The sequence below is a fragment of the Pristiophorus japonicus genome, chromosome 5, assembly GCF_044704955.1.
Source record: "Pristiophorus japonicus isolate sPriJap1 chromosome 5, sPriJap1.hap1, whole genome shotgun sequence".
Taxonomy (NCBI): Eukaryota; Metazoa; Chordata; class Chondrichthyes; family Pristiophoridae; genus Pristiophorus; species Pristiophorus japonicus.
Genome location: NC_091981.1, coordinates 298,272,170 through 298,299,425, shown reverse-complemented (window position 1 = coordinate 298,299,425; position 27,256 = coordinate 298,272,170).

Here is a 27,256-nt window from a genome sequence, read left to right as displayed (position 1 = left end):
CATACGCCCAGAACACCTAAATGATGAGGTCTTACGAGCAGCAGAATGAGTTGCGACAGGAGATGGGAACCTGGACCCCGGAGTGGAAACCCCGGGGTTCAGGAACCGGCACATCACCAATTTCTGCATGAAGACCAGGTATACGTTGGCCTAGAATTATGTATATGAAAAATTTCGGCCAAATGGGGGAATTGAAGGGGTTAATGCGAAAATTGCTGTGCTTGAGAAAACAAAACAGTTGACTTAGCAGGTACTAAAGGACAGGATGCAATAAGCAATTGCAAGAAGGTCACAAGATGCTGAGCAACATGGAAACTAACTGCACACCAGATAAGGAAGTGAGCCGGACAAACACGACTGTAAAACTGCTGTGTAGGGACTTTTTGAAATGTAAGATGATCAGGTCATGTGGAAGCAGTGACATGTGACCTTTGCGGTTTACAACTTTAAAAATGCTGCATGTGTAACCCCAAATTGAGTTGTTGCCTAGTTGAGGGACCTACATACAATTCTCCTGGTACCTTGTATTATTAAACTGTGTGTGTTTTCAACTCTCTAACGTAGTCTCGGAGTAGATTTATTTCTACCTCGGGGTTTTCCCCCAACAGGTAGTCACTCATATTTCATTTCTGGAATTCAGCTCATTTGTCCATGTTTGCACCAAGGCTGTAATGAGGTCTTGAGTCAAATAGTCCTGGCAGAACCCAAACTGAGCATCGGTGAGCATGTTACTGGTGAATAAGTGCCGCTTGATAGCACTGTCAATTACAGCATCCATCACTTTGCTGATGATAGAGAGTGTCACTGCAGCCCTGTAGATCATGAGCCTGGTGCCAGATTTGAGCACCTGATCTTCAAAAACTCTCTTCCTCAGGTGGCCGAAGGCTGCGCTGGCGCACTGGAGTCAGTGTTGAATCTCGTCGTCAATGTCTGCCCTTGCTGATAATAGGCTCGCAAGGTATGGAAAGTGGTCCACATTTTCCAGGTCTGCGACGTGGATCTTGATGACTGGGGGGCAGTGCTGTGTGGTGGAGTCAGGTTGGTGGAGGACCTTTGTCTTACGGATGTTTAGTGTAAGGCCCATGCTTTCGTACGCCTCAGCAAAGATGTCTGTCCCAGCTGTGACAGACTGTAATTCCCATATTGGACTGTTCAGTCACCTAAGAACTCACTTTTAGAGTGGAAGCAAGTCTTCCTCGATTTCAAGGGCTGCCTATGATGATAATGACAGAGTACACTGAGAGGATGGTAATTGAATCGATTGGATTTGTCCTTCTTTTTGTGGACAGGACATATCTGTGCAATTTTACACATTCTCGGGTAGATACCATCTATTGAGATGGTATTGATGGTATTGAGATGGAATTGAGATCAGCCATGATCTTGTTGAATGGCGGAGCAGGCTCGAGGGGCTAGATGGCCTACTCCTGTTCCTAATTCTTATGTTCTTATGTTCTATACCAGTGTTATAGCTGTACTGGAACAGCTTGGCTACAGGCGTGGCTAGTTCTGCAGCACAAATCTTCAGCACGACAGCTGGGATGTTGTCAGGACCCATAGCCTTCGCTGTATCCAGTGAGCTCAGCTGCTTCTTCATTTGGGTGAATCGAATTGGTTGAAGACTGGCTTCTGTGATGGTGGGGGCCTCATGAGGAGGCCGCTATGGATCACCATTGGCACTGATGGCTGAAGATAGTTGCAAACACTTCAGCCATGCCTTTTGCCTTTGCGTGCTGTACCCCTCCAGTATTGAGGATGGGGATGTTCATGGAGCCTCCTCTGCCTGTTAGTTATTTAATTGTCCACCATCATTAACGACTGAATGTGGCAGGACTGCAGAGCTTTGATGGGATCAGTTGATTGTGGGATTGCTTAGCTTTGTTTATAGCATGCTGCTTCTGCTGTTTAGCATGTATGTAGTCCTGTGTTGCAGCTTCCCCAGGTTGGCACCTCATTTTTGGGTATGCCTGGTACTGCTCCTGACATGCTCTTCTGCACTCCTTATTGAACCAGGGCTGGTCCCCTGACTTGATGATAATGCTTGAGTGAGGGATATGCCTGGTCATGAAGCTACTGATTGTGGTGGAATACAATTTTGCTGCTGCTGATGGCCTACAGTGCCTCATGAATGCCCAGTTTTGAGCTGCTAGATCTGTTCTGAATCTATCCCATTTAGCACGGTGCAAATGCCACTCAACACGATGGAGGGTGTACTCATTGTGAAGACAGCACTTCGTCTCCATAATGACTGTGTGGTGATCAATGCTACCAATGCTGTCATGGACAGATGCATCTGTGACAGGTAGATTAGTGAGGGAATTGTAAAACTTAGGGCTTAGAGAGCTGAAGGCATGGTTGCCATGATGGATCAATGGAAATGGAAGATGGGCAAGAGGTCAGAGATGGAGAAAGGCAGAGAACATTGAGGTTTATACAACTGGTGGTGGTTACAGAGATAGGGAGGAGCGAGACAACGGAGGAATTGCACGAGGATGAAAATTTTTAAAACGAGGCGTTCGGGGAACGGGAGCCAATGCAGGTCAATGGGCATGGTGGTGGAGAGCTAAATGGGACTTGCCGCAAGTAAGGATACGTGCAGCAGAATTTTGGATGAGCTTAAATTTATGGAGTGGAGGTTGGGAGAGTAACAGAAGCATGGAGGAAGGTTTCAGCAGCAGATGAGCTGAGGCAGAGCGGGGACAGACAATATTACGGAGGTGTAAATAGGCGATCTTGGTGATGGACAGGATATGGGGTTGAATGATTAGCTCAGGGTTAAAGACAACGCCCAGATTATGAACAGCCTGGTTCACCACAGACAGTGGCCAGCGAAGCTGTGGAATCGATGGCTGGAGCGGAGAGCTTGTATTGGGACCAAAGACAATAAGAACATAAAAACATAAGAAATAGGAACAGGAGTAGGCCATACGGCCCCTCAAGCCTGCTCCGCCATTCAATAAGATCATGGCTGATCTGATCAGGGACTCAGCTCCACTTCCCTGCCCGCTCCCCATAACCTCTTATCGTTTAAGAAACTGTCTATTTCTGTCTTAAATTTATTCAATGTCACAGCTTCCACAGCTCTCTGAGGCAGCGAATTCCACAGATTTACAACCCTCAGAGAAGAAATTTCTCCTCATCTCTGTTTTAAATAGGCGACTCCTTATTCTAAAATCGTGCCCTCTAGTTCTAATCTCCCCCATCAGTGGAAACATTCTCTCTGCATCCACCTTGTCAAGCCCCCTCATAATTTTATACGTTTCGATAAGATCACCTCTCATTCTTCTGAATTCCAAAGAGAAGATGCCCAATCTTTCATAAGAACATAAGAATTAGGAACAGGAGTAGGCCATCTAGCCCCTCGAGCCTGCTCCGCCATTCAACAAGATCATGGCTGATCTGGCCGTGGGCTCAGCACCACTTACCTGCCTGCTCCCCATAACCCTTAATTCCCTTATTGGTTAAAAATCTATCTGTGATTTGAATACATTCAATGAGCTAGCCTCAACTGCTTCCTTCGGCAGAGAATTCCACAGATTCACAACCCTCTGGGAGAAGAAATTCCTTCTCAACTAGGTTTTAAATTGGCTGCCCCATATTTTGAGGCAGTGCCCCCTAGTTCTAGTCTCCCCGACCAGTGGAAACAACCTCTCTGTCTCTATCTTGTCTATCCCTTTCATTATTTTAAATATTTCTATAAGATCACCCCTCATCCTTCTGAACTCCAACGAGTAAAGACCCAGTCTACTCAATCTAACATCATAAGGTAACCCCCTCATCTCCGGAATCAGCCTAATGAATCGTCTCTGTATCCCCTCCAAAGCTAGTATATCCTTCCTTAAGTAAGGTGACCAAAACTGCACGCAGTACTCCAGGTGCGGCCTCACCAATACCCTGTACAGTTGCAGCAGGACCGCCCTGCTTTTGTACTCCATCCCTCTCGCAATGAAGGCCAACATTCCATTCGCCTTCCTGATTACCTGCTGTACCTGCAAACGAACTTTTTGGGATTCATGCACAAGGACCCCCAGATCCCTCTGCACCGCAGCATGATGTAATTTCTCCCCATTCAAATAATATTCCCTTTCACTGTTTTTTTCCCAAGGTGGATGACCTCACATTTTCCGACATTGTATTCCATCTGCCAAACCTTAGCCCATTCGCTTAACCTATCCAAATCTCCTTGCAACCTCTCTATGTCCTCTACATAACCCGTTTTCCCACTAATCTTTGTGTCATCTGCAAATTTTGTTACACTACACTCTGTCCCCTCTTCCAGGTCATCTATGTATATTGTAAACAGTTGTGGTCCCAGCACCGATCCCTGTGGCACATCACTAACCACCGATTTCCAAAAAGGACCCATTTATCCCGACTCTCTGCTTTCTGTTAGCCAGCCAATTCTTGATCCATGCTAATACATTTCCTCTGACTCCGCGTACCTTTATCTTCTGCAGTAACCTTTTGTGTGGCACCTTATCGAATGCCTTTTGGAAATCTAAATACACCACATCCATTGGTACACCTCTAACTACTATGCTCGTTATATCCTCAAAGAATTCCAGTAAATTAGTTAAACATGATTTCCCCTTCATGAATCCATGCTGCGTCTGCTTGATTGCACTATTCCTATCTAGATGTCCCGCTATTTCTTCCTTAGTGATAGCTTCAAGCATTTTCCCCACTACAGATGTTAAACTAACCGGCCTATAGTTACCTGCCTTTTGTCTACCCCTTTTTTAAACAGAGGCGTTACATTAGCTGCTTTCCAATCCGATGGTACCTCCCCAGAGTCCAGAGAATTTTGGTAGATTATAACGAATGCATCTGCTATAACTTCTGCCATCTCTTTTAATACCCTGGGATGCATTTCATCAGGACCAGGGGACTTGTCTACCTTGAGTCCCATTAGCCTATCCAGCACTACCCCCCTAGTGATAGTGATTATCTCAAGGTCCTCTCTTCCCACATTCCCATGACCAGCAATTTTTGGCATGGTTTTTGTGTCTTCCACTGTGAAGACCAAAGCAAAATAATTGTTTAAGGTCTCAGCCATTTCCACATTTCCCATTATTAAATCCCCCTTCTCATCTTCTAAGGGACCAACATTTACTTTAGTCACTCTTTTCCGTTTTATATATCGGTAAAAGGTTTTACTATCTTTTTTTATGTTTTGCGCAAGTTTACTTTCGTAATCTATCTTTCCTTTCTTTATTGCTTTCTTAGTCATTCTTTGCTGTCGTTTACATTTTCCCAATCTTCTAGTTTCCCACTAACCTTGGCCACCTTATATGCATTGGTTTATAATTTGATACTCTCCTTTATTTCCTTGGTTATCCATGGCTGGTTATCACTTCTCTTAGCGACCTTCTTTTTCACTGGAATATATTTTTGTTGAGCACTATGAAAGAGCTCCTTAAAAGTCCTCCACTGTTCCTCAATTGTGCCACCGTTTAGTTCCCAATCTACTTTAGCCAACTCTGCCCTCATCCCACTGTAGTCCCCTTTGTTTAAGCATAGTACACTCATTTAAGACACTACTTCCTCACCCTCAATCTGTATTACAAATTCAACCATACTGTGATCACTCATTCCGAGAGGATCTTTTACTAGGAGATTGCTTATTATTCCTGTCTCATTGCACAGGGCCAGATCTAAGATAAGTCCTCATAAGTCAACCCCCTCATCCCCGGAATCAACCTTGTGAACCTTCTCTGAACTGCCTCCAAAGCAAGTGTATCCTTTCGTAAATATGGAAACCAAAACTGCACGCAGTATTCCAGGTGTGGTCTCACCAATACCTTATATAGCTGTAGTAAGACTTAGATACATAGAAAATAGGTGCAGGAGCAAGCCACTCGCCCTTCGAGCCTGCACCGCCATTCAATATGATCATGGCTGATCATGCAACTTCAGTACCCCATTCCTGCTTTTTCTCTATACCCTTTGATCCCTTTAGCCGTAAGGGCCACATTTAATTTCCTCTTGAATATATCCAGCGAACTGGACTCAACAACTTTCGATGGTAGAGAATTCCACAGGGTCACCAATCTCTGGGTGAAAAGGTTTCTCTTCATCTCGGTCCGATATGGCTTACCCCTTATCTTTAGTCTGTGACCCCTGGCTCTGGACTTCCCCCAACATCGGGAACATTCTTCCTGCATCTAAACTGTCCAGTCCCATCATAATTTTATATGTTTCTATGAGATCCGCTCTCATTCTTCTAAATTTCAGTGAGTACAAGCCTAGCCGATCCAATCTTTCTTCATATGTCAGTCCTGCCATCCTAGGAATTAGTCTGGTGAACCTTCGCTACACTCCCTCAATAGCAAGCACGTCCTTCCTCAGATTAGGAGACCAAAACTGCACACAATACTCAAGGTGTGGTCTCATCAAGGCCCTGTACAACTGCAGTAAGACCTCCCTGCTCCTATACTCAAATCCTCTCGCTATGAAGGCCAGCATGCTATTTGCTTTCTTTACTGCCTGCTGCACCTGCATGCCTGCCTTCAGTAATTGATGTACCATGACACCCAGGTCTCGTTGCACCTCCCCTTTTACTCATCTGTCACCATTCAGATAATAATCTGCCTTCCTGTTTTTGCCAACAAAGTGGATAACCTCACATTTATCCACATTATACTACATCTGCCATGCATTTACCCACTCACCTAACCTGTCCAAGTCACCCTGCAGCCTCTGAGCATCCTCCTCACAGCTCACACCGCCACCCAGCTTAGTGTCATCTGCAAACTTGGAGATATTACATTCAATTCCTTCGTCTAAATCATGTGTATATTGTAAATAGCTGGGGTCCCAGTACTGAAGCTTGCAGCATTCCGCTCGTCACTGCCTGCCATTCTGAAAAGGACTCATTTATTCCCACTCTTTGCTTCCTGTCTGCCAACCAGTTCTCAATCCACGTCAATACATTACCCCCAATACCATGTGCCTTAATTTTGCACATCAATCTCTTGTGTGGGACCTTGTCAAAAGCCTTTTGAAAGTCCAAATTCACCACATCCACTGGTTCTCTCTTATCTACTCTACTAGTTACATCCTCAAAATACTCCAGATTTGCAAAGCATGATTTCCCTTTCATAAATCCATGCTGACTTGGACAGATCCCATCACTGCTTTCCAAATGCACTGCTATTACATCTTTAATAATTGATTCCAGCATTTTCCCCACCACCGAGGTCAGGCTAACCAGTCCATAATTCCGTTTTCTCTCTCCCTTTTTTTTTTAAAGTGTGGTTATATTAGCTACCCTCCAATCCATAGGTACTGATCCAGAGTCCATGGAATTTTGGAAAATTTGGACTATTTCTTGGGCCACGTCCTTAAGTACTCTGGGATGCAGATTATCAGGCCCTGAGGATTTATCGGCCATCAGGCTCATCAGTTTCCCTAACACTATTTCCTGACTAATACGGATTTCCCTCAGTTCCTCCTTCTTGCTAGACCCTCGGTCCCCTCATATTTTCAGGAGGTTATTCGTGTCTTCCTTAGTGAAGACAGAACCAAAGTATTTGTTCAAACTTCCCTGCTTTTATACTCCATCCCCTTTGCAATAAAGGCCAAGATTCCATTGGCCATCCTGATCACTTGCTGTACCTGAATACTATCCTTTTGTGTTTCATGCACAAGTACCCCCACGTCCACTGTATTGCTGGACTTTGCAATCTTTCTCTATTTAAATAATAACTTGCTCTTTGATTTTTTTATGCCAAAGTGCATGATCTCACACTTTTCAACATTATACCCCATCTGCCAAATTTTTGCCCATTCACTTAGCCTGTCAATATCGTTTTGCATATTTTGTGTGTCCTCCTCACACATTGCTTTTCCTCCCACCTTTGTATCGTCAGCAAACTTGGCTACGTTATACTCAGTCCCTTCTTCCAAGTCATTAATATAGATTGTTAAAAGTTGGGGTTCCAGCACTGATCCCTGCGGCACCCCATTAGTTACTGGTTGCCAAACAGAGAATGAACCATTTATCCCGACTCTCTGTTCGTTAGCCAATCCTCTATCCATGCTAATATATTACCCCCAACCCCGTGAATAGCTTTGGACTTCCCAATGGGATGAATATCGGGCAAGCAGTGCAACACCAGAGAGGCACTGGGAGGGTGGGGAGAGTTGGTGGTGAGGTAGAGCCGGGGGTCAGCGGTGTACATGTGGAATCTGACCTTGTGTTTGGGATGATTTTGCCGAGGAGCGGCAGGCACCGTTCCCTATAAGCTGCGTGGCCACGTGGCTGTGCAGCACTCTGCCGGTACCACACAGCCCAGGACCGGCTTTTCCAATCTTAAACTTCGCTCATCGCCAACCAGTGAATGGGCCGCGCACCAAACCAAATCACAGGGAACAGTGGCAGCATGGCGATGAGAAATAGGAGTGGGCAAAGGACAGATCCTTGGAGCATTCCCCAGGTAATGGGAAGGACAAGATTGGCGGGAGATTGGAGCTCATGTTCAGATTCTATCAGTGATGCCTCCTCAGGTGAGCGGGGACTTGTAGAGCTGTGTTTCTGGTCAGTGACACCGGGCCAACCCTTATTGATATCATCAAAAACAGGCTCAAATCCCTGGTGGGTCCATCCTTCCCTACCTGGAGCTCTTCCATCCCCCACTGCTTCTCCAGGTCCTCATCCCATGGCGCCCAGGTCCTCACATCCAGCACAACACACATCTCCACACAGGCAATGTCTGAGCTTTGAAATATATCTGGAGAAAATGTGCAATTCCAAGTGGAAGCCCCAGTGGGTGGGCTCCACATCCATCCTCGCAGCACTCCTGCAAACCACAATCTCCCGCTCTGCTCCTTTCGCCGCCTTGTTTGTTGCCCAAAGCTTCCCATTATTGTGTGGCCCCATTTCTTCAATGTGCCGCCCCTGCCAGGGGCCCGTTCTCATTGGGCTTTTTCCATCTGATTGTCCCCACAGCCTGTCCATTGGGCTGGGACTTTTCATTACCTTCCATGTCCTTCCCTGGACCTTGTGTCCCCCCCGCCCCGCCCCGCGCTCTCCCTTTGCCCCCCTCCCCCTGCCCGCTTCCCTTCACACGCCCTCACCACCACCTTCCCGCTTCTCTCCCACCGACAACCCCCGAGGGCAAAAAAGGCGCCAAGTCCCGCGCACGCGCACGCGCCAACCGCCGCTCCAACGGCTTTCCCTCCCGCGCGCGCCTCTGGAGGCACGCATGCGCAGCTGCTCCGGCGGCTCAGCAGGGGGCGCTGAGTGCTGCAGGCGCGCGGCCCCTTTTGTTCCCGCGCCGGGCGGGGCTTCTAGCACCATCCGGGTCCTGGCAGCTGGAGCTCGCTGTCAATCACACCGGCTCACTTCAGCGTCATCGCCACCCCGCCCACAATTTCACATTGCACAGCTGGCCCGGCACTGCTGGCAAACACACCGTCACTCATTGTTTAAACAAGCTGACAGAGGCTGCAAGGAAAGGGAACCAGCAAAATACAGTCAAACTTCAGGTCCATGTGAGTGGCTTTAATGTTTTACCAAAATTCTGGGGCGGCCCCAGCAAATATAACGGCCCTATTTAAAAAAAGGAGGGAGACGGAAAGCGGGAAACTATAGACCAGTTGGCCTAACATCTGTCGTTGGGAAAATGTTGGAGTCCATTATTAAGGAAGCAGTAGCAAGACATTTGGAAAAGCATGATTCAATCAAGCAGGGTCTGCATGGTTTCATGAAAGGGAAATCATGTTTGACAAACTTGGTGAAGTTCTTTGAGGGTGCAACGAGCAGGATGGATAAGGGGGAACCAGTAGATGTGGTGTATTTGGATTTCCAGAAGGCATTCAATAAGGTGCCACATAAAAGGTTACTGCACAAGATAAAAGTTCATGGGGTTGGGGGTAATATATTAGCATGAATAGAGGGTTGGCTAACTAACAGAAAACAGAGAGTCAGGATAAATGGGTCATTTTCCGGTTGGCAATCAGTAACTAGTGGGGTGCCGCAGGGATCGGTGCTGGGTCCTCAATTATTTACAATCTATATTAATGACTTGGGATGAAGGGACCGAGTGTAATGTAGCCAAATTTTCTGATGATGCAAATATGGGTGGGAAAGCAGGTTGTGAGGAGGACACACAGAATCTGCAGGTTACATGTGTGGGTAAAAATTTGGCAGATGGAGTATAATGTGGGAAAATGTGAGGTTATCCACTTTGGCAGAAAAAAATAGAAAACCAAATTATAATTTAAATGGTGAAAAATTGGAAAGTGCTGCAGTACAGAGGGACCTGGGGTCCTTGTACATGAAACTCTTTTGGATAACTTTGCGAAGTCAGACGCCTTATCCATTAGGCCACGCGGCCGCTTCCTTGTACATGAAACACAAAACATTAGCATGCAGGTTCAGCAAGTAATCAGGAAGGCAAAAGGAATGTTGTCCTTTATTGCAAGGGGAATAGAGTTTCAAAGTGGAGTAGTCCTGCGACAACTGTACAGGGTATTGGTGAGGCCACACCTAGAGTACTGTGTGCAGTTTTGGTCTCCATATTTAAGGAAGGGTATACTTGTATTGGAGACTGTTCAGAAAAGGTTCACTAGGTTGATTCTGGAAATGAGGGGGTTGACTTATGAAGATAGGTTGAGTAGGTTGGGCCTTTACTCATGGAGTTCAGAAGGATGAGAGGTGATCTTATCGAAACATAAGATAATGAGGGGGCTCGACAGGGTAGATGCAGAGAGGATATTTCCATTCATAACAACATAAGAACAAGACTGGCTTCTGTGATGGTGGTGACCTCAGGAGGAGGCTGATATGAAGTATCTACTCGGCAATTCTGGATGGAGTTGGTTGCAATCGCTTCAGTCTTGGCTTTTATGCATGTGTGCTGGGCTCCTCCATCATTGAGGATGTGAATGTTCAGGGAGCCTCTTCCTCCTGTTAGTTATTTAATTGTCCACCACCATTCACGATTGGATGTGGCAGGAATGCAGAGTTTTGATCTTGTCCATTGATTGTGGGATCACTTAGCTCTGTTTATAGCATGCTGCTTCTGCCATTTACCATGCATATAGTCCAATGTTGCAGCTTTCCTAGGTTGGCACCTCATTTTTAGGTACGCCTGGTGCTGCTCCTGGCTCTTCTGCACTCCTTGTTGAACCAGGGTTAGTTCCCCTGGCTTGATGGTAATGATAGAATGAGGGATATGCCTGGCCATGAGGTTACTGATTGTGGTGCAATACAATTCTGCTGCTGCAGATTACCCACAGTGCCTCATGGAAGCCCAGCTTTGAGCTGCTAATTCTGTTCTGAATCTATCCCATTTAGCACGGTGCTAGTGCCACACAACACGATGGAGGGTGTACTCAATGTGAAGACAGGGCTTCATCTCCACAATGACTGTGCGTGGACCAATCCTACCAATGCTGGAGGATCAGGAGTGCACCTATGGGCTGCACAAAACCAGCCTGGACCACTGCCACTTCAGACCCGATCTGTCTTGAGACCGGAGTTACTACCTCCCCTGACCTCGGGCTGTGAGGGTCAATGTCCTGCACTGTGCCGGCCGCTTCTGTCCCGGGCCCCAGCGGGACAACACACAGCGGGCCCCGAGCACCCCCAGCGGGACAACACACAGCGGGCCCTAAGCACCCCCAGCGGGACAACACACAGCGGGCCCGGGCCCCAGCGGGACAACACACAGCGGGCCCTAAGCACCCCCAGCGGGACAACACACAGCAGGCCCTGAGCACCCCCAGCGGGACAACACACAGCGGGCCCTGAGCACCCCCAGCGGGACAACACACAGTGGGCCCGGGCCCCAGCGGGACAATACACAGCGGGCCCGGGCCCCAGCGGGACAACACACAGCGGGCCCTAAGCACCCCCAGCGGGACAACACACAGCGGGCCCTGAGCACCCCCAGCGGGACAACACACAGTGGGCCCGGGCCCCAGCGGGACAATACACAGCGGGCCCTAAGCACCCCCAGCGGGACAACACACAGCGGGCCCTAAGCACCCCCAGCGGGACAACACACAGCGGGCCCTAAGCACCCCCAGCGGGACAACACACAGCAGGCCCTGAGCACCCCCAGCGGGACAACACACAGCGGGCCCTAAGCACCCCCAGCAGGACAACACACAGCGGGCCCTGAGCACCCCCAGCGGGACAACACACAGTGGGCCCGGGCCCCAGCGGGACAACACACAGCGGGCCCGGGCCCCAGCGGGACAACACACAGCGGGCCCTAAGCACCCCCAGCGGGACAACACACAGCGGGCCCTAAGCACCCCCAGCGGGACAACACACAGCGGGCCCTAAGCACCCCCAGCGGGACAACACACAGCGGGCCCGGGCCCTAGCGGGACAACACACAGCGGGCCCTGAGCACCCCCAGCGGGACAACACACAGCGGGCCCAGGCCCCAGCGGGACAATACACAGCGGGCCCTGAGCACCCCCAGCGGGACAACATACAGCGGGCCTGGGCCCCAGCGGGACAACACACAGCGGGCCCTGAGCACCCCCAGCGGGACAACACACAGCGGGCCCGGGCCCCAGCGGGACAACACACAGCGGGCCTTGAGCACCCCCAGCGGGACAACACACAGCGGGCCTTGAGCACCCGCAGCGGGACAACACACAGCGGGCCCTAAGCACCCCCAGCGGGACAACACACAGCGGGCCCTGAGCACCCGCAGCGGGACAACACACAGCGGGCCCTAAGCACCCCCAGCGGGACAACACACAGCGGGCCCGGGCCCCAGCGGGACAACACACAGCGGGCCCGGGCCCCAGCGGGACAACACACAGCGGGCCCGGGCCCCAGCGGGACAACACACAGCGGGCCCTGAGCACCCCCAGCAGGACAACACACAGCGGGCCCGGGCCCCAGCGGGACAACACACAGCGGGCCCTAAGCACCCCCAGCGGGACAACACACAGCGGGCCCTGAGCACCCCCAGCGGGACAACACACAGCGGGCCCGGGCCCCAGCGGGACAACACACAGCGGGCCCTGAGCAACCGCAGCGGGACAACACACAGCGGGCCCTAAGCACCCCCAGCGGGACAACACAGCGGGCCCTGAGCACCCCCAGCGGGACAACACACAGCGGGCCCTGAGCACCCCCAGCGGGACAACACACAGCGGGCCCTGAGCACCCCCAGCGGGACAACACACAGCGGGCCCTGAGCACCCCCAGCGGGACAACATACAGCGGGTCCGGGCCCCAGCGGGACAACACACAGCGGGCCCTGAGCACCCCCAGCGGGACAACACAGCGGGCCCGGGCCCCAGCGGGACAACACACAGCGGGCCCTGAGCACCCCCAGCGGGACAACACACAGCGGGCCCTGAGCACCCCCAGCGGGACAACACACAGCGGGCCCGGCCCCCAGCGGGACAACACACAGCGGGCCCGGCCCCCAGCGGGACAACACACAGCGGGCCCGGGCCCCAGCGGGACAACAAATAAACGTTATCTTGCAGTGGCCGGAATGACTCGACACCGGCCCACGCCTGTCCCTGTGGTCGCACACCAGGTGTTCATTCTGCTGACAGATTGGGGGAACGTGGAACCGGCCGAAGGGACTCCAGGCCGGCGCTGAACCGGCCGAAGGGACTCCAGGCCGGCGCTGAACCGGCCGAAGGGACTCCAGGCCTGCGTTCAACCCAATGTCTTAAACTCCTAACAAACTTTTAATTAATTTTTAAACTTTTAATCAACTTTTAACCTTTTTAAACAATTTGGGAGAACTTTTAAAACTTACATTTTAGACTTTTAATCGAAATACTTTTAAACATCTATTATTGATCTACATCTTTGACTTTTTAACAACTCTAAGAAACTTTTGAAATAAATTGGGAATCTTTATCAACTTTTAACTTTTAAAATAACTTTGGAAGTCACCTTCCTAATCCCTGCCCCCCCCAACCAAGCCTCGGGCCATCTACCATCAATGGCGCTACTCGGCGCAGAGCTTGCGGCCAACACTTCACCGTAGGCAATTCGGCTTATCGAGCTGTGCCTGGTCTCCAGTTGTCTTGGACCCCCTCGCCACAGGACCGAGACCTTGCTCAGCTAAGCCTGTCTGGTTGCCGGTGTGCAGCAGCCACCCCACGTTAAATGAACTCACTCACAGGCACCTTCTACTTCGCCAGTATGAATTTCGGGACCTGGAACATCAGGACACTCATGGACAATCCCAACAGCAACAGGCTGGAATGCCGCACTGCCATAGTTGCCCGGGAACTCGGACATTTTGACATTGACATCGCCGCCCTAAGCAAGACCCGGCGGGCAGGGGAAGGCCAGCTCAAGGAACATGGTGGAGCTTACACCTTCTTCTGGAAAGGAAAACCAGAGGCAGAACGCCGCCTTCATGGAGTCGGCTTTGCGTCAAGAATGAGCTGGTCGACCGCCTCAAAGACCCCCCCCCCCCTGCGGGGCTAACGAATGCCTCATGACTCTTCGTATTACTCTATCTCGGAACCAATGTGCCACAGTCATCAGTGTATACGCCCCTACACTCGATGCAACGGATGAGGCTAAAGAGGGTTTTTATTCCAACCTCGAGACATCCTTGTCCCGCGTCCCCACGGGTGACAAAGGATCCTCCTGGGTGATTTTAATGCCAGGATCGGCAAAGACACAGCCCTCTGGGGAGGCGTGATTGGCAGAGAGGGGGTAGGGAAAGCCAACTCCAGCGGTACCCTACTCCTGACAAAATGTCTAGAACATGAACTCCTCATCACCAACACCCTGTTCCGCCAGAGGGACAAATACAAGGCATCGTGGCAACACCCTCGCTCCAAACACTGGCACCTGCTCGACTATGTCATCGTCCGAGCCAGGGATCGAAAGGATGTGCGCATCGCCCGCACCATGACAGGAGCTGACGACTGCTGGACAGACCATCGTCTAATCCTATCCCTCATCGACATTAACATAGCCCCAAAGCAGAGGGGACAGCAGAAGCAGTGCCGCAAACAAGTTAATGCCAGGGCACTTAGAGACCCAGCTAAGAGAGCCTTTCCAAATGTCCCGCTACTGCTTCTTTAATAATGGACTCCCAACATTTTTCCAACGACAGATGTTAGGCCAACTGGTCAATAGTTTCCTGCTTTCTGTCTGCCTTCTTTTTTAAATAAGGGCGTTACATTTGCGGTTTTTCAATCTGCTGGGACCGCCCCAGAATCCAGGGAATTTTGGTAAAACATTAAAGCCACTCAAATGTATGTGAAGTTTTATTGTTTTTTCCTGGTTCCCTTTCCTTGTAGTCTCTGTCAGCTTGTTTAAACAACTCTTTTGATAGGACAAAATTAAACATTTAAGTCAAGTGCCCCACGATCTGGGGGAAGCTTGTTTAAACAATGAGTGACGGTGTGTTTACAGGTACAGCAGGTAATCAGGAAGGCGAATGGAATGTTGGCCTTCATTGCGAGAGGGATGGAGTACAAAAGCAGGGAGGTCCTGCTGCAACTGTACAGGGTATTGGTGAGGCCGCACCTGGAGTACTGCGTGCAGTTTTGGTCACCTTACTTAAGGAAGGATATACTGGCTTTGGAGGGGGTACAGAGACGATTCACTAGGCTGATTCCGGAGATGTGGGGGTTACCTTATGATGATAGATTGAGTAGACTGGGTCTTTACTCATTGGAGTTCAGAAGGATGAGGGGTGATCGTATAGAAACATTTAAAATCATGAAAGGGATAGACAAGATAGAGGCAGAGAGGTTGTTTCCACTGGTCGGGGAGACTAGAACTAGGGGGCACAGCCTCAAAATACGGGGGAGCCAATTTAAAACCGAGTTGAGAAGGAATTTCTTCTCCCAGAGGGTTGTGAATCTGTGGAATTCTCTGCCCAAGGAAGCAGTTGAGGCTAGCTCATTGAATGTATTCAAGTCACAGATAGATAGATTTTTAACCAATAAGGGAATTAAGGGTTACGGGGAGCGGGCGGGTAAGTGGAGCTGAGTCCATGGCCAGATCAGCCATGATCTTGTTGAATGGCGGAGCAGGCTCGAGGGGCGAGATGGCCTACTCCTGTTCCTAATTCTTATGTTCTTATGTTTGCCAGTAGTGCCAGGCCAGCTGTGCAATGTGAAATTGTGGGCGGGGTGGGGATGACGCTGAAGTGAGCCGGTGTGATTGACAGCGAGCTCCAGCTGCCAGGCCCCGGATGGTGCTGGAAGCCCCGCCCCCCCCCCCCCCCTCCCGGCGCGGGAACAAAAGGGGCCCGCGCGCGCGCCTGCAGCACTCAGCGCCCCCTGCTGAGCCGCCGGAGCAGCTGCGCATGCGTGCCTCCAGAGGCGCGCGCGGGAGGGAAAGCCGTTGGAGCGGCGGTTGGCGCGTGCGCGTGCGCGGGGCTTGGCGCCTTTTTTGCCCTCGGGGGTTGTCGGTGGGAGAGAAGCGGGAAGGTGGTGGTGAGGGCGTGTGAAGGGAAGCGGGCAGGGGGAGGGGGGCAAAGGGAGAGCGCGGGGCGGGGGGGGGGGGACACAAGGTCCAGGGAAGGACATGGAAGGTAATGAAAAGTCCCAGCCCAATGGACAGGCTGTGGGGACAATCAGATGGAAAAAGCCCAATGAGAACGGGCCCCTGGCAGGGGCGGCACATTGAAGAAATGGGGCCACACAATAATGGGAAGCTTTGGGCAACAAACAAGGCGGCGAAAGGAGCAGAGCGGGAGATTGTGGTTTGCAGGAGTGCTGCGAGGATGGATGTGGAGCCCACCCACTGGGGCTTCCACTTGGAATTGCACATTTTCTCCAGATATATTTCAAAGCTCAGACATTGCCTGTGTGGAGATGTGTGTTGTGCTGGATGTGAGGACCTGGGCGCCATGGGATGAGGACCCGGAGAAGCAGTGGGGGATGGAAGAGCTCTAGGTAGGGAAGGATGGACCCACCAGGGATTTGAGCCTGTTTTTGATGATATCAATAAGGGTTGGCCCGGTGTCACTGACCAGAAACACAGCTCTACAAGTCCCCGCTCACCTGAGGAGGCATCACTGATAGAATCTGAACATGAGCTCCAATCTCCCGCCAATCTTGTCCTTCCCATTACCTGGGGAATGCTCCAAGGATCTGTCCTTTGCCCACTCCTATTTCTCATCGCCATGCTGCCACTATTCCCTGTGATTTGGTTTGGTGCGCGGCCCATTCACTGGTTGGCGATGAGCGAAGTTTAAGATTGGAAAAGCCGGTCCTGGGCTGTGTGGTACCGGCAGAGTGCTGTACAGCCACGTGGCCACGCAGCTTATAGGGAACGTTGCCTGCCGCTCCTCGGCAAAATCATCCCAAACACAAGGTCAGATTCCACATGTACACCGCTGACCCCCTGCTCTACCTCACCACCACCTCTCCCCACCCTCCCAGTGCCTCTGTTCATAGAATCATAGACATTTACAGTGCACCGGCCGACCAAGAGCTACCCAGCTTAATCCCACTTTCCAGCTCTGGGTCCGTAGCCCTGCAGATTACGGCACTTCAGGTGCACATCCAGGTACTTCTTAAATGTGGTGAGGGTTTCTGCCTCTACCACCCTTTCAGGCAGTGAGTTCCAGATCCCCACCACCCTCTGGGTGAAGAAACTTCCCTCAAATCCCCTCTAAACCTCCCCCCAATTACTTTAAATCTATGGCCATTGGTTGTTGACCCCTCTGCCAAGGGAAACAGGTCTGTCCTACCCACTCTAGCCAGGCCCCTCATAATTTTATACACCTCAATCAGGTCTTCTCTCAGCCTCATCTGCTCCAAAGAAAACAGACCCAGCATCTCCAATCTTTCCTCATAGCTAAAATTCCCCAGTCCAGGCAAAATTCTTGTAAATCTCCTCTGCACCCTTTGCAATGCAATCACATATTTGCGGTAATGTGGTGACCAGAACTGCACGCAGTACTCCAGGATAGACACACCAGTGTCAGTGTTCTCAATCAGGCCAACATCCCCAGCATCGAAGCACTGACCACACGACCAGCTCTGTTGGGCAGGCTGCATTATCCGCATGCCTGACACAAGACTCCCAAAGCAAGTGCTCTACTCGGAACTCCTACACGGCATGCGAGCCCCAGGTGGGCAGAGGAAACGTTTCAAGGACACCCTCAAAGCCTCCTTGATAAAGTGCAACATCCCCACCGGTACCTGGGAATCCCTGTTCCAAGACCGCTCCAAGTGGAGAAAGAGCATCCGGGAGGGCGCTGAGCACTGTAAGCGGGGGAGGCTGGTTGTGTATCTCTATCAGGGGGTCAGGTTCACTTCTGACCAACTTGAGCGGTTTCGAAGCGCTTCCCCCTCCCTTGGGTTCTGTACTCTGGATTTATTTGCGGGGGGTGGGGGGTGCAAGGGGGTGGTGACAAAAGTACAGAGGACGCTGGTTTGATGCAAAGAACTTTGGTTTTATTACAGTCAGGGTAATACAGGCTTATTACTCTATTAAGAAAATACAAGGCCAAACTTACAATCACTCGAATACAGAACAATACAAGGAAAGGTACAAGGTCAAACTTATAATCACTCAATAAAGTACCATACACTACACATTCAAAGGGGGTTGCAGTAAAATTATACCTCCCATCTCCCAATCCCTAATTCTAGCTAGATTAGACTCCAGGGCAGGCAGGGACCTATGCTTACCAATCCTTTTGATAGTTAAGTGGTAGATGCTGATGTTCTTCCTTCAGGATTTCAAGACTTCGAGGCTGGAGAAGTTAGTTTACAACTGTCCCGTTGATTTCTCTCCTTGCCTTGATGAGGTAGTAGCAACCACCTCTCTCCCCTCCTCTGTCCTCTCTTCTCTCCTCTCTCTCCTCTGTTGAAAACAGTGGCCAGTTATACGATTTCAGTGTTCTAATCTTGCCGCCCAATCTGTTCATAATCCTTTGTATCATTTTGGCGGGCTTGGTACTTCTTTGTAATATTTTGTCGGGCTCATTAAAGTTGATATGTCTTGAGTGGGTTGATGTTCGAAAACTGTTTCCTGATGGAAAAATTATTGGATTGGGCCTCTTTGTGATGTGTATGCTGAAATGGTTTGTCCAGACCCATGTTGATGGGGAGCTATCTCTCAGCGATACTGTGATGGTAATGTTTCCTGTGGAGGAAGATTTTCAAATACTCATTCTTCCAGACAGGTTAACTCAGTCCTCATACCCAGACAGGTCCAATAATCAAGTGGGCTTCTTTTGTTCCCTAGGTCCGCCCACAGGCTTGAATTTGTCTTGTAAAAGTTCATCATTCTATTAAAGTTTGTAGTTTCTTCCATAAGCACTTTAGAGTTCCAAACTTTTCGGTAGATCGTCCCAAATTAAATTTCCTTTCGAATGAGCCCAAACACACACGGGGGGGGGGTTCTGTTGAACTTTGCTCTCTGCAGTCCCCCTGTTGACACTCTACACTCCTTGAGTGTCAATCAAGGTAAGCAAAATTCCTGCTCCCGAGAGGCAACCTTCCCCGCATTTATACTGGCTAAACATTACCCTGCATCCCACGTTGAAATGCAATGCAATATACAGGCGAATATAGTCATTACAATTCGGTTATAGCATAGAGGGGGTATGATGTCCCTCTTTTACTCGATTTTTACAGTAACATGACGGTATACAGTCATACACAACTTCAAGTAAAGTAAAATAAAAACACATAGTAACACATTCTCAAATCACATAAAAGGTCCATAGTCAAACACGTTTTATGTTCAGTAAAATAAAGGTACATAGTCAAAACATTTAAGTAACACTCTTACAACACTCGCGATGTTGCGGTTTACAGCAGGTAAAATCAAACACAAATTAAACGTGGTAGTATGGTGTCACCCCTCCCTGCACGATTCCCAAGTTCAGTCTTTGGTGCCTGGCCTGACGGCCTCTGCGTTTCACTCGGCAAGTGAGACACCATAAGTAAAGTATAATCGCGAGTTGACAAATAACTAAAGTGTGGGAAGCGATTCGGATCCGGACTGGGACCTCTATATTTCTGAAAAGGTCCCACCAAGGCGGAATGGTGATCTCAAGAATCTTTTTCCCTATCTCAATGGTTTTCTGTTCTAGAGTATAGAAGTGTTTTTGTGAGATAATTACAGCTTTTAGCAGAGCGGTAAGATGTTCGGGCAGAGGGGGAGTTGCATAACCAAATGTACAACATAATCCTGCAGGTTTATAATGTTTTCCTTCACAGTGAAGTGGACAGTGGAGGGTTCAGGAATGGGGACAATCCGTTCCTGGGCCACTTGAACTGATGCCTCAGGTTTGAAGCAAAACCTGCTGTCACTTACCAGACACCAGAAGTGTCCATGTTGGTAGTGGAGTGCACAATATGTCCCAGCCCCTCTGTATGCTACCTGTGGAGGGACATGGTCTTGTGCCACTACTTCCATGATGCAGTTAATACGCTGTGCGCCAACAGCTTTAAACCCACAATGTGACTTTGAATGGGCACTTAAGTACTGGGGACACAGTATTACGTGTGCACCCCGACTCCGGCATCCGGAGAGGTCAGTACCTGTTACAGCGTGCTCCCACTTTATGACATAGAGTGGGACCGCTGCGAAACGAATGTGTGCACCTCCCTGAATAACGGCAATGTTCTCCACCCAGTATACCAGTGCGGGTCGGGCTGTCCCACCCATGACCGGCATCCTTAATACTATTCCCATAATAGTGTGGTTAGATTTCCCACAGTCTACTGGGACACGGTAGGCTTCAAAGGCTAAGCGGAGCTGGCACGGGCTTAGTGAATTGCTGTATGGGTGGAGGGCTTCGAGGTGCATGTTCCTGATCCAAGAGGGGACTACACCTTGTTTTAAATCCTCCAGGTTGTTGCTGCCCTCGCCCAACAACCATGCCCCATACAATACGCACACCTCGTTCTGTGCAGCCTGGTCAGAAGCGTCCCTTATACTGTGCATGTTTTTCCAGCTCAGCCACTATTTCTTTTAAATGGACAGTCATAGCCTGGTCCTCATGTAGTTCTGATCCTACTACGGTGTTCTCCTGTTTTAGGATTTTTCTCAATTGGATCTTTAAACTGTTTACCTGTGTTTGCAGCTCTATGTCATCTAGGCTATTTATTAGAGAAGATCCTGTATTGTAGGTAGTGAAAACGTTGTTTATGATTCCCCTTCTAGGTCTCCCTGAGGCCATGGTGTCCCTAGCGTTTAGGGTGTATAGGTCTGCTTTGTCTACATTTCCAAAGTCTAACTCATAAAATTTCTCTAAGTAGGGCCTGGTATAGCAGCTGTGTTTCCTTCGGACACCATGCAGGCAGGTGTACCTCGGTAAGGTTTAATATTACTGAAGCTACTGCATAATGTACCCCCTGATATAACACCTTTTTGTTCGGTACCAATACTAATCCGTTCCCAGGTCCCTTGGTGGTGGCATTGGCGTGCGTATTGGCGGGGTTGTGGGTAGGGATTTCTTCATGTGTGTTCTTAGTTCGGTGGCGTTAATTGGGAGTGGGGAGTGTGGGACCGCGCACCGTGTAGGCTAGAATCCCACCCCATCCCTTCCCCTTCATCTTGCCATTGCCTGGCGAAGGCGATCGATATGCCTGCGGGACAAATACTCTCTGATCCCCACATGCAAACATAAATTCCTTGCTCGGATTCCCATCATTTGTCCCAACACACTTTTGCTCCTCCCCGTGTCCCCGTGATGGTGCGGTACGTATCATTACCAAGTCTTTCCCAGTCCGATTCCTGGTCCCATGCGTCCTTGTTGAGTTTTCTGAGCCACCACCATCTTTCCAGGGGAATGTTTCCTTTGCAAGTCAAACACACACGTTTTCCCTCTGCAACACTGACTTGGGCAGCGATGATCCGTATCCGGGGACATGGAACTGAGGCCTCCCCATAGGTAAAGCCTTCCTGGCTGGAGTAGCGGGTAGAATTAGATCCCAGCCACCCTGGCCATCTTCCCTCGTGGGCATAATCAGCGAGTTCTTCCACGTCTCGGGGGCCATCCCCGGCGGTTACGATCGGTGCTTTCCCTCCTGAACACCCATAGATGAGGGATTCTTCCACGTCTCCTCGGTCACTGCTGCTCATCCTTATCAGGGCGAGCAGGAACGGGATCCTTCTCATGCTGACCTCTTTCCTGTAGGGGCACATGAAACAGATTGTCTAGCCCTGAGAAAGCTCTCTGGCTTGACAAAGGTGACTGAGTTCCAAGTTGGGCTCATAGTCTTTAATTGACTGGCTGTCTTCTTCAGTTCTTTGTGGACTGATTCCTGCTTTTAACTTTATCTCATAGCCGTTTTGCTTGTTATCTTACCGGTGCTTCCTTAATAGCCATACCGGTAGATTCTTCTTACTCCCGGGTGTAGCAGAGGAGGACAAAGGGTTTGATTAGGACAGGGAAAATGGAGTACGAGAAGAAGCTTGCAGGGAACATTAAGGCGGATTGCAAAAGTTTCTATAGGTATGTAAAGAGAAAAAGGTTGGTGAAGACAAACGTAGGTCCCCTGCAGTCAGAATCAGGGGAAGTCATAACGGGGAGCAAAGAAATGGCGGATCAATTGAACAAGTACTTTGGTTCGGTATTCACTAAGGAGGATACAAACAACCTTCCGGATATAAAAGGGGTCAGAGGGTCTAGTAAGGAAGAGGAACTGAGGGAAATCTTTATTAGTCGGGAAATTGTGTTGGGGAAATTGATGGGATTGAAGGCCGATAAATCCCCAGGGCCTGATGGACTGCATCCTAGAGTACTTAAGGAGGTGGCCTTGGAAATAGCGGATGCATTGACAGTCATTTTCCAACATTCCATTGACTCTGGATCAGTTCCTATGGAGTGGAGGGTAGCCAATGTAACCCCACTTTTTAAAAAAGGAGGGAGAGAGAAAACAGGGAATTATAGACCGGTCAGCCTGACCTCAGTAGTGGGTAAAGTGATGGAATCAATTATTAAGGATGTCATAGCAGTGCATCTGGAAAATGGTGACATGATAGGTCCAAGTCAGCATGGATTTGTGAAAGGGAAATCATGCTTGACAAATCTTCTGGAATTTTTTGAGGATGTTTCCAGTAAAGTGGACAAGGGAGAACCAGTTGATGTGGTATATTTGGACTTTCAGAAGGCTTTCGACAAGGTCCCACACAAGAGATTAATGTGCAAAGTTAAAGCACATGGGATTGGGGGTAGTGTGCTGACGTGGATTGAGAACTGGTTGTCAGACAGGAAGCAAAGAGTAGGAGTAAACGGGTACTTTTCAGAATGGCAGGCAGTGACTAGTGGAGTGCCGCAAGGTTCTGTGCTGGGGCCCCAGCTGTTTACATTGTACATTAATGATTTAGACGAGGGGATTAAATGCAGTATCTCCAAATTTGCGGATGATACTAAGTTGGGTGGCAGTGTGAGCTGCGAGGAGGATGCTATTAGGCTGCAGAGTGACTTGGATAGGTTAGGTGAGTGGGCAAATGCATGGCAGATGAAGTATAATGTGGATAAATGTGAGGTTATCCACTTTGGTGGTAAAAACAGAGAGACAGACTATTATCTGAATGGTGACAGATTAGGAAAAGGGAAGGTGCAACGAGACCTGGGTGTCATGGTACATCAGTCATTGAAGGTTGGCATGCAGGTACAGCAGGCGGTTAAGAAAGCAAATGGCATGTTGGCCTTCATAGCGAGGGGATTTGAATACAGGGGCAGGGAGGTGTTGCTACAGTTGTACAGGGCCTTGGTGAGGCCACACCTGGAGTATTGTGTACAGTTTTGGTCTCCTAACTTGAGGAAGGACATTCTTGCTATTGAGGGAGTGCAGCGAAGGTTCACCAGACTGATTCCCGGGATGGCGGGACTGACCTATCAAGAAAGATTGGATCAATTGGGATTGTATTCACTGGAGTTCAGAAGAATGAGAGGGGACCTCATAGAAACGTTTAAAATTCTGACGGGTTTAGACAGGTTAGATGCAGAAAGAATGTTCCCAATGTTGGGGAAGTCCAGAACCAGGGGTCACAGTCTGAGGATAAGGGGTAAGCCATTTAGGACCGAGATGAGGAGAAACTTCTTCACCCAGAGAGTGGTGAACCTGTGGAATTCTCTACCACAGAAAGTAGTTGAGGCCAATTCACTAAATATATTCAAAAGGGAGTTAGATGAAGTCCTTACTACTCGGGGGATCAAGGGTTATGGCGAGAAAGCAGGAAGGGGGTACTGAAGTTTCATGTTCAGCCATGAACTCATTGAATGGCGGTGCAGGCTAGAAGGGCTGAATGGCCTGCTCCTGCACCTATTTTCTATGTTTCTATGTTTCTATGTTACCCGGCCTGTGCTTCTTTTAACAGCTGCACAGGTAGATTCTTTTCCTTACCCCGGTAACTAATACATATATACTTAATCATTACACAGATAAATCTTACACTATTCTAAACGTATTCACTAAACATTCTTAAATTCATATTGCTAAACATCCTTAAATTCACATCGCTATATATGTACGTCTGCCACCCGTCTCCGCGTGGCCAGGTTAATTCCTGTTTTCTCTTTTTCTTCTCCCGCTGGGTGTCCAGTGAGGTAGGTGATAGATGATGAAGGAACGGCGATATATTTCAAAGTCAGGATGCTATGCAACTTGGAGGGGAACTTGCAAATTGCACGTGAAGGTGTTCCCATGTGGCTGCTGCCCTTGTCCTTCTAGGTCGTAGAAGTTGTGGGTTTGGGAAGTGCTGCCGAAGAGGCCTTGGCAAGTTGCTTCAGTGCATCTCATAGATGGCAAACACTGCAGCCACAATGCACTGGTGGTGGAGGGACTGAACATTTGAGGTCGTGCGTGGGCTGCTGATCAAGCGGACTGCTGATCAAGCAGGCTGCTTTGTTCTGGTTGATGTCGAGCTTCTTGAGTGTTTTTCGAATTGCACTCATCCAGGCAGTGGAGAGTATTCTATCGCATTCCTGATTGCTGCCTTTAGATGGTGGAAAGGCATTGGGGAGTCAGGGGATGAAACACTCGCCGCAGAATACCCAGCCTCTGACCCGGTCTTTTTGCCATAGTATTTATGTGGCTGGTCCAGTTAAGTTTCTGGTCAATGGTGACCCCCAGGATGTTGATGGTGGGTGATTCGGCGATGCTGAATGACTTTCAAAGGGCGGTGGTTAAATTGTCACTTGTTGGAGATGGCCATTGCCTGGCATTTTTACAGATGTTATTTGACACTTATCAGCCCAAGCCTGAATGTCGTCCAGGACTTGCTGCATACGGGCATGGACTGCTTCATTTTCTGAGGAGTTGCGAATGGAACTGAAAACTGCAATCATCAGCAAACAACCCCACTTCTGACCTTATGATGGAGTTAAGGTCATTATCATCATCATCATAGGCACTCCCTCGGAATCGAGGAGGACTTGCTTCCACTCCCAAAGTGAGTTCTTTGATGGCTGAACAGTCCGATTCGAGAGCCATAGACCCTGTTACAGGTGGGACAGACATTTGTCGAGGGAAGGGGTCAGTGGGGCTGGTTTGCCGTGAGCTCCTTCCGCTGCCTGCGATTGGCATCTTCATGCTCTTTGCGTTGAGACTCGAAGAGCTCAACGCCCTCCCAGATGTACTTTCTCCACCTCGGGCGGTCTTTGGCCAGGGTCTCCCAGGTGTCAGTGGTGATGTCGCACTTTATCAGGGAGGCTTTGAGGGTGTCCTTATAACATTTCCACTGCCCACCTTTGGCTCGTTTACCATGAAGGAGCTCCACATAAAGCATTTGCTTAGGGAGTCTCGTATCTGGCATGCGAACTATGTGGCCTGCCCAACAAAGCTGATCAAGTGTAGTCAGTGCTTCAATACTGGGGATGTTAGCCTGGTCGAGGACACTGATGTTGATCCACCTGTCCTCCCAGGGGATTTGCAGGATCTTGCGGAGACATCGTTGGTGATATATCTCCAGCCACTTGAGGTGTCTTCTGTACATCGTCCATGCCTCTGATCCATACAGGAGGGCGGGTATTACTACAGCTCTGTAGACCATGAGCTTGGTGGTAGATTTGAGGGTCTGATCTTCAAACACTCTTTTCCTCAGACGGCCGAAGGCTGCACTGGAGGCGATGTTGAATCTCCGCATCAATGTCTGCCTTTGTTGATAAGAGGCTCCCGAGATATGGAAAATGGTCCACGTTGTCCAGGGCCGCGCCATGGATCTTGATGATTGGAGAGCAGTGCTGAGCGGCGGTAACAGGCTGGTGGAGGACCTTTGTCTTACGGATGTTAAGCGTAAGGCGCATGCTTTCATATGCCTCAGTAAATACATTCACTATATCCTGGAGTTCAGCCTCTGAATGTGCGCAGACGCAGGCATCGTCCGCATACTTCAGCTCAAGGTCATTAATGAAGCAGCTGAAGGTGGTTGGGCCTAGGGTACTGCCCTGAGGAACTCTTGTAGCGATGTCCTGGGGCTGTGATGATTGGCCTCCAACAACCATAGCCATCTTCCTTTGTGCTACGTATGACTCCAGACAGTGGAGGGGGTTACCTTATGATGATAGATTGAGTAGACTGGGTCTTTACTCGTTGGAGTTCAGAAGGATGAGGGGTGATCTTATAGAAACATTTAAAATAATGAAAGGGATAGACAAGATAGAGACAGAGAGGTTGTTTCCACTGGTCGGGGAGACTAGAACTAGGGGGCACAGCTTCAAAATACGGGGCAGCCAATTTAAAACCGAGTTGAGAAGGAATTTCTTCTCCCAGAGGGTTGTGAATCTGTGGAATTCTCTGCCCAAGGAAGCAGTTGAGGCTAGCTCATTGAATGTATTCAAGTCACAGATAGATAGATTTTTAACCAATAAGGGAATTGAGGGTTATGGGGAGCGGGCGAGTCAGTGGAGCGGAGTTCACGGCCAGATCAGCCATGATCTTGTAAAATAGCGGAGCAGGCTCGAGGGGCTCGATGGCCTACTCCTGTTCCTAATTCTTATGTTCTCAGAAGGTGGCGTACATACGCCCAGAACACCTAAATGATGAGGTCTTACGAGCAGCAGAATGAGTTGCGACAGGAGATGGGAACCTGGACCCCGGAGTGGAAACCCCGGGGTTCAGGAACCGGCACATCACATCACCAATTTCTGCATAAAGACCAGGTATACGTTGGCCTAGAATTATGTATATGAAAAATTTCGGCCAAATGGGGGAATTGAAGGGGTTAATGCGAAAATTGCTGTGCTTGAGAAAACAAAACAGTTGACTTAGCAGGTACTAAAGGACAGGATGCAATAAGCAATTGCAAGAAGGTCACAAGATGCTGAGCAACATGGAAACTAACTGCACACCAGATAAGGAAGTGAGCCGG